This window comes from Lathyrus oleraceus, chromosome 2, assembly GCF_024323335.1.
Source record: "Lathyrus oleraceus cultivar Zhongwan6 chromosome 2, CAAS_Psat_ZW6_1.0, whole genome shotgun sequence".
NCBI classification, from domain to species: domain Eukaryota; kingdom Viridiplantae; phylum Streptophyta; class Magnoliopsida; order Fabales; family Fabaceae; genus Lathyrus; species Lathyrus oleraceus.
This window is the reverse complement of record NC_066580.1, coordinates 436,926,504-436,936,153: the sequence shown is the minus strand read 5'-3', so window position 1 is coordinate 436,936,153 and position 9,650 is coordinate 436,926,504. Positions and strand designations below refer to the sequence as shown.

At 28.2% G+C, this 9,650-nt stretch overlaps 1 long non-coding RNA gene across 1 annotated transcript; it reads right to left on the bottom strand.

Annotated features, from left to right (window-relative positions):
- Positions 1–3,330: 3,330 nt before the first annotated feature.
- On the bottom strand, positions 3,331–7,835 carry LOC127120081 (uncharacterized). The gene is made up of 2 exons (XR_007803072.1): positions 7,645–7,835; positions 3,331–3,623 (listed from the first exon to the last, which is right to left on the bottom strand). It is a non-coding gene; the product is annotated as an uncharacterized LOC127120081 (long non-coding RNA).
- Positions 7,836–9,650: the final 1,815 nt, after the last annotated feature.

The following is a 9,650-nucleotide window of genomic DNA, read 5'->3' as shown; positions in this document are numbered from 1 at the left end:
CCCCCGGTAATGGATCAACCAAGAGAAAAGTGTTGTACTAATGGGTTCGAACCTCATCAACAATAATTTAGTATTTTATTGAAAAACATGCAACCTTATCTCCCAGTGTTAAAACTACCCAAGATAAAAACATATATATATATATATATATATATATATATATATATATATATATATATATATATATATATATATATATATATATATATATATATATATATATATATATATATATATTCTAAAAAATACAGGATGTGTATGTGTTTCCCCTGCAAGGGCAGGAAGACTCATAGGCCCTAGTATGTATATTACACGGATATGGTGAGGCTATCTCACGATTGCGAGTAACCTTGCATGGTGGTTTTCGAGGATGCTTTGGAGACCAATTCACGTGAGGTGAGGGATCTTGCTGGTAATTGGCGCTGCAAGATTGTAGGTTAGCGGTTTGATTATCGATGTTAAGACGGTTGGGATCCAAGAGCTCATTGAGAAGTATTGGATGGTATTGAGTGAATATGACTTGATCCTTCTCTCTTTCAGGATCATTTATTTATAGGGAAGTTCTAACGCTACGGTTTATGACCCTTTGGACGTGATCTCAATTGTTCCCCTATATTAAGGAGATTATTGACCAACTATATTTTCGGAGTCAACGAGAATTTTCTCTCATTGAACTTCCATTTTGGATAGACCGCAAGGACGCCCTCACTGAATTACGCTTGGACGGTCCAATAATCAAGTGATGGGCGCCCCAATCTAAGACTTTGTCAAATAGGATTATATATATATATATATATATATATATATATATATATATATATATATATATATATATATATATATATATATATATATATATATATATATATATATATATATAGTCAGGATCAAATTACACAAATGTGTCAAACTTAGTAATATGACACATCTGATAACTTTTCACCACACATTTGTATAACAAAATCAATTGTTGGATTGAAATTTATTATCATATAGATCATCTCTATAAAGTTTAAAATCAATCGAAAATCAATTGATATGTCAACGAAATGCATAAAAATTAACGTCTTACAAAACTTTAACAAAATCGTTAATTTTTATCATTCTCTTTGACCTATTAAATGATTTTTTATTGATGTTAAATTTTATAGAGATGATCTATATGATAATCCATTTTAATTCAATGGTGGATTTTATTATACGGATATCGGTAAAGAGTTATCGGAGGTGTCTTGTTACTAAGTTTGACACATGGATGTCATTTTATCATGGCATATATATATATATATATATATATATATATATATATATATATATATATATATATATATATATATATATATATATATATATATATATATATATATATATATATATATAAAACTTGTTAAAATGTAAAGTGTGTTGTTTAATATGTTCAAAAGAAAAAATATATTATAACATATATTATGTAAAATAACTTAGAAATAAATAATCATAACCTATTAACATATAAATATAAATATATATTATATTAAAGTTACATAAGAAGGATCACGAATACAATTGTTGTATAAAAAAATCCTTTAAGTGTCATATATCAATAGATTATTCTGAGGTGAGAGAAAAAATTCTAGAGCTTAACACTAAATGGTATTTTTGGAAAGAATAACATATAGGGAGGAGAATAATTAATGTGTCGGTATCCTTAATATATACACCTGAATTATTAAAATATTAGTGGAGGCACTTGATCCCATAATTACATCAATAGTTTTGAGGCCTAAACCTAATTCTCATTTTTTTAAGTCTCGCAGTGGAATGTCCAAGAAGGGAACTTACTTCTAGTGTGGTAAGACTGGACATTGAAAGCGAAATTGTCCAAAGTATCTAATAGACAAAAATAATGGAGTAGAAAATTGACAAAAGGTGAAGTTGATATACAAGTTGGCAATAGAGAAAATGTTAATTCTTTAGTTGAAGGAACTTATGTATTGATTATACCTAATTGTTTATTAGTTCAGTTAGAGAACTTCTACTATGTACGTGCAATTTACAAGAATATTATTTTTCGTTTCTTATTTAGACAACTTTTGTTTTCTTATTTATAATAAAGGACAATTGTTTGCCTATTTATTTAAATGATAGATTATATGCTACTGTATAAATGACGAATTGATTGTATGTCTTTGATCTTGAAATGATAATTTATAACAGTAGATAAAACTTAACATGTTAAATCTGACTTACCTTTCGCATTATCGTTTAGGCCATATAAATGGGAAACACATTGCCAAATACCATAAAGATTGACTCTTGAACTCTTTGATTATGATTCATATGAGATATGCAGATCTTATTTATTTAGAAAGATGACAAAGTCTTGATTCACAAGAAAATGTGAAAGGACTAGTGATCTTTTGACCGTCATACACACTGATGTATGTGAACCACTAAAGACACCAGCTAGAGAAGGTTTTATTACTTTGTCACATTTAGTGACGATTATAATAGATATGGTTATGTGTACTTAATGAAACACGAATCTAAATCCTTTAGAAAGTTCAAGGACTTCAAAAAAAAAACCAACTAGGAAAGAATATTATAACCATTCAATCAGGTCAAGGTGGTGAATATTTAAGCCTATAATTCGATGATCATCTAAAAGAGTGTGGGATTATATTCCAACTTACTCCTCCTAGAACACCATGATAGAATGGTGTATTTTAGAGAAGAAATTAAACTTTATTAGACATGGTCTGATCCATAATAAGTCAAGATGGTCTTCTAAACTCCTTTAGGGGATATGCTATATTAACAATAACTTACACACATAACAATGTTTCATCCAAAACACTTGAGAAGACATCATATGAGATATGGAATGGTAATTGACCACATATGTCTTACATGAAGATTTGGGATTGTGAAGTTTATGTGAAGCGACAAATTTCAACTAAGTTTGAGCTCAAATATGATAAATGCTTCTTTGGGGGGTGTCTTAAAGAAACAATAGGATATTACTTCTACAACCTTTTTGAGGGCAAAGTTTTTTGTCGCTCGAATTGAAGTATTCTAGGAAAAGGACTTTATTTCCAAAGGAACTGGTGGAAGTAAAGTAGGGCTTGAATAAACTAAAGAATCACAAAGTAGTGACCCTCCTATGGAGGCACTAGAGAAGGAAATACAAGAAGTTGTGAAAGTGCAACTTGCCCAAGTAGAACAAGATTAAAATAGGTAAAACATGATATGTCACCAATCTGAAAGGTATGGATATCTCATAACTCATCAAGGTGATATATTACTCGTGGATTAAGATGAGTTTGTTACCTACCAAGAGATTATCGCTGGTTATCAGTCTAAGAAGTGGCTAGAGGCCATGAATTTTAAAATGGATTCCATGTACATAAAGAAGACTGACATGGATGGTAAGGTACACGCCTATAAGGCATAAAGGGTTGCTAAGGGATATAATCAAATTCATGGTGTTGAATATGATGAAACATTTTCACTAGGTACAATGCTCAGATCTGTTTGGATTTTACTTGTTATTGTTGTGTATCATGATTATGAAATATGGCATATGGATATAAAAATCGTCTCTCTTGATGGGAATCTCCATGAGGATGTGTACATAATACAACCTGAAAGATTTGAAATACCATAAGAAGCCAAAAAAATATGCAAGTTACATAGATCAATCTATGGGTTGAAGTAAGCTTCTAAAAGCTGGAATCTTTATTTTGATGAAACATTATAACATTATTGATTCATTGAAACGGAAGACTAGTCTTGTGTCTACAATAAGGTTAGTGAGAGAATTATTGTCTTCCCTAACATTATATGTATGCACTAGACATCATGTATGCACTAGACATCTACCTTATACAAATGCATGAGTAAATTATACTGAACTATTAATGATAAATTTTGTAGTTTTAAAAATAGTTTAGAATATGTTGATATGAATATTTATTTATTTGTTATATAAAAAAATAGGCTTAATACATGTTTTAGTCCCTTAACTTAATTTAATATTTCGTTTTAGTCCCTTAATTAAAAAATGTTACATGTTAGTCCATTAACTTCACTTTCGTTACCTTACTTGGTCGTTTCCGTCAATTTTTAGTAAAGAAAACGTTAAGTTCTTATGACATGGCGTGACATCAAGGTCATTGATACAAATATGAATCAGCATATGTATTACAAACTGATACACTATTTAAACACCGAAAACAAAACTCTCGCAGTTTCAAAATTGTATCAGTTTTTAACTACATACGCTAACTCAAATTTGTATCAGTGACCTTACTATCACGCCACGTCACTAGAACTTAACTTTTTTTTGCCAAAAATTGATGGAATGAACCAAATAGGGTAACGCAAGTGAAGTTAATGGACTAACATGTAACATTTTTTAATTAAGGGACTAAAACAAAATATTAAATTAAGTTAAGGAACTTGATGATTAATTATGCTAAAAAATTAACAACAATTTAATAGCCTGCCTTTTAAAAAATATACGAATAATAATTAATTATTATTTTGTGTTCTATTCTTTATGATTTATTTGTAGTAATTAGGATTTATTATTTTTAACCTTTTACAAATCACTCTTTTTTATTCTCTAAATTTTATTATTATTTTTAAGTTATGTTAAAAATATATATTATTATTTTATAATTATGTTAAAAAATATATAGTTTATAATTGGAGGATAAGTTATACAAAATGAATTACACACATTTAACACATCAATAATAATATAAATGTTTCATTTTAGATATTATATGTTACTATAAATAATACATTAAAATATTAATGTAAAAATATATTTTATAATTGGAGGATAAGTTATAAAAAAAATTAAACATATTTAACACATCAATAAAGTAATGGTTCAACATATGCACAGTGTATTGTTATAAATGATACATTAAAATATAAATTATATAGACTAAACCTTATTTGTTGGAATTTCCCATTAAACTCACTTATTATTATTATTATTATTATTATTATTATTATTATTATTATTATTATTATTATTAGAACTTTTGATAGTTAGTGGAATTAGTGAAACTGTGTTTTTTATTTAGTTTAAAATATATAATATATTATTATTATTATTATATATTAACCTTTTATTATATATTAATTAATATTAGATTTAATGTATTTTTTTATTAATTTAATGTTTCACTTTAGTCTCTTAACTAAAAAAAACTTTACATAGTCCTTTAAAAAAAATTACTTTAGTCCTTTAAAAATGGTTTCGCTATTCGAATTGGTCCTCACTATTACAAAAATCCTATTTCACCTCAGATGCAAATGGAATACAACCTCGGTTACACGTGCGAGGTAACAAAGGGCGACATGAAAACATGTCACTTTATCCCTCATATTTTAAATAACTGAGAGGAAAAGTGGCACTGACCATGGGTTTGATTCCCAACAACGACATTTTTTTGGATCTTTGAAACTGCGCGACTTTTTACTTTGTTTTTTAACGATAATCTAGGGGTAAAGTCTTATTTACAAAATTTTATTTTTAACTTGTTTTTTTTTTTCATTTAAATCTGCAAAGCATCTATTTTGTTGACAATTTTTAAATCTTTTTCATCATCAACAACGACACCAATAACAAAAACAAAAACAAAGTCAATAGAATCCTTAAACATTAAATCTCAACAACAACAACAATAAAATCCATGGAATCTTTAAACATTAAATCTCAACAACAACAACAACAACAACAACAAAAACAACAACGAAAACAACAACAACAAAAAAATAGAATCGTTAAATATTAAATTTCAACAACAATACCAACAAATAAAAAAAATCAATAGAATTGTTAAATACTAAATTTCAACAACAATAACAATATTAAACATTTGACTTGATACCACTACAACTAACATTAGTAAGTTACTTTTATGTCTTCTTAACTAACATTAAACATTTTTAACAAGAATTACTAGAGAAAATATTACGTTAAAAAACTAATCATTAAATATGTTAAGTTTAAATTTCAGCACTTTGCATTTAAGATGGATAGTTGTGGCACTCACGTTTTAATTTGTTAGTGAGAGTTTCACGCGGATCACTAATGTTTTATGTGTATTGATGATTTGACAATGTCTTGACCATTGTTACTTTATAAATAGACGACAAATATCCACTACTTAACTTTTTCATCAAATTGGTCATATATATATATATATATATATATATATATATATATATATATATATATATATATATATATATATATATATATATATATATATATATATATATATATATATATATATATATATATATATATATATATATATATATATATATATATATATATATATATATATATATATATACTGAGGTAATATGTCATAAAAATATTTATTTTTTTTAAAATAAAAGGTGATAAAATGTAGATGTTGAGATTCGAAGACGTGTCCTCTAAATACTTTATCCCCTTGGTTTTTAGCAAAATCGACGTAATAAGTCATAAAAAAAATTAAAATTAAAAGGTGATAAAATATAGTTGTTGGGATTCGAATATGTATCCTCTAAATACTTTATCCCTCGTTTTTTAGTAAAACCAAGGTGATATGTCATAAAAAAAATAAAAAAAATAAAAATATGATAAAATGTAGTTGTTTAGATTCGAATGTGTGTCTTCTAAATACTTTACCCATCGGTTTTCAACTAAATTGAGAAAATATATGATATTTTAAAAAAAAATGTGATGTGTCTATGGTTTACACCTCGTTTTTTGTTGGGTGAGGTGAAATTTTTGTCATAAAATATATTATTTATAATAGTATTTTTCCATTAAATTTTTTTGAAAAAATTTTAATTTTTGCCTACGTGACAATCTTAATGGATTTTTAATATTTGTCCTGAATCTTTTGGCTTATTCAATATATGTTAGAAGAAGAAAATATTTGGAACCCTTTAATGTTTTTGCAAAATCCTAGTCGTCGCCTCTATTTCTCTCTTATCCCTTTCTCTCTTTCTCTCTTCTCCTTCTTCCACCACCACAACCCTTCATCTCCTTCTTTCTTTCATCTCACAATCTCTACTGTAAATTCTTATTCATGTTTTCTATTAGTCTCTTTCTATAAACTATATTTGTTTTTTTCTCGAGTTTATAGTGAAATTGGATAGATTGTAAACACAAACCCTAACTCACAACAATGTTCCACATGGATGATACTCGTAGAAGGAAAACCGACATCCTGAACAACAGGAATGAAGGAGATAACTTGTGGGTTCAGTTGGCAAGGTGAAAGATACATTATGTCAGCAACATGTTTTGAGCCTGATTTTTACAAAGGGAGGAGATAGTCTTCTTACAGCTGATATGTATATAAATATGAAAGGAAATGTTGGTGATATTGAATAATTTCCTTCGATTTTTCAAGTATTTTAGAAACTGGGTTTTAAATTTAATGTCTCTTTTATACTTTTCCTTTATGCTTTCTCTCTTTTTCTTGTTGGGAAACTGGGTATTTTGGAAATAAGTGTTTGTTGGCTTGTTCAGAAGTTTTTATTATATCTTTTTCGATTCTATGATTTTTAAATTTTACAGTGGGATTTGTACAAATATACCAAGCCTGATGAATATTATTGGAGAATATGTATATAGATACTTACACGGGGGTACAAATCAACAAAGCATGAAAATGTAAAGGTTGTTTGTAGAGTATGCTTTCTTGTCCATCCCCCTGTTCTCGATGGAGGTTGACGGGTGTTTATTATTTAATGGTGTACTAGCTATGAAAACATTTATCTATGGATAAACATGTATTATCCTTTTAGAGTTGGAAACTATAGAGAAACAATTGTTTGGCATGTGTTTCCTTGTAGAATACTCTCTTTTTTGTTTTACTCAAATTAGATTAGCCAACAAATTGAGCATCTACTGTATTATCCTTTTTTTTAAATTAAATATTCAATGGTAGTGGAATAGTTAATTTAAACATCTATTATCCCAGTTCATTAGTGAAACTGTGTATTCTCTATTGAATATGTATGGTGCAATGTAAATTTAGAAACTATATTTCGTTAGTTTTGCATTTGGTTCACATAGTGGTTGGTTTGGTGGTGATCCATTATTTGAATTCGTAGACATATTATTTTAACTACCGGAATATTAAGGTTAATACATATGTTGAGTTATATTTGTACCTTGAGCCTTGTTGTAAAGCTACCTTGTAGGAAGTAAGAACATGACTAGAGAAATGTTTTTCTATGAAAGACATGAGTGGAGCAGCCTATATATTAGGAATCATAATCTCTAGATATATATCATAAAAATTTCTTGGCCTTAATCAAGTTACATACATAGACAAAGTGTTGAGAGGTTTTAATATGCATGATTCTAAGAAAGGATTCATACATGTGCAACATGGCTTGTGTCTATAAAAACCACAATCTCCTTCAACTATGGAAGTATGGGATACCATGAATAGGATTCCATATGATTTACAATAGGATCTATCATGTATGAAATTTTATGTACTCAATCAAATGTCTTATAAGCTTTAGGTGCAACGAGTAGGTACCAACCTAATTTCGATGATGCTCATAGAGTTATTGTTAAGAATATACTTAAGTACTTGAAAAGGACTAAGGAATCATTCTTGATATATGGAGGTCAGGAAGAGTTAGTTGTAATATGATACACATATGCTAGCTTTCAAAATATAATGATGACTTTAGGTTGAAATCTGATTACGTTTTTTTCTTAAACGGTGGCGCGGTGCGATAGGAAAGTTTAAAGCATGGTACAATTGTTGATTCTATAACTGAGGTCGTGTATATTGTTGCCTCAAATGCAACAAAGGAAGATGTTTGGATTAATAAGTTCATTAGTGAACTTGGCATAGTCCCTAGAATTATAGATCCCATTGAACTTTATTATGATGATAATGATGCCATCACACAAGCAAAAGAGCCTAGATCTCACCAACGATCCAAACACATACTTATGCGTTATCACCATATTTGAGAGATAATAGATAGATGAGTTATGAATATATGTAGAGTACCAAAACTTGACAATGTTAATCGCCCACTGATAAAACCTCTTATGCAGCAGAAGCATGATGGTCATACGAGATCTATCGATATTAGGTGTATGCCTGATTGGCTCTAGTGCTAGTGGGGGATTATTTGTGTAAGACTTCCCAATAGTTTTTATTAGAATTGGGTATTTATATCAAATTGTCTAACCTAAGAAAACAAAACTTTGCAGATTAAACGACATTTCATTTTTTTAATAAATATGTTGAGTTAGATTTATACCTTGAGCCTTGCTGTAAAGCTACCTTGCAGGAAGTAAGAACTTGGCTAGAGAAATGTTTTTTCTATGAAAGACTTGAGTGCAACAGCCTATATATTAGGAGTCATAATATTTAGATATATATCATAAACATTTCTTAGCCTTAATCAAGTTACATACATAGACAAAGTGCTGAGAGGTTTTAATATGCATGATTTTAAGAAATGATTCATACATATGCAACATGGCTTGTGTCTATAAAAAACACAATTTCCTTCAACTATGGAAGTAGGGGATAACATGAATAAGATTCTATATACATTTACAATAGGATCTATCATGTATGAAATGTTATATACTCAACCAAATGTCTTAT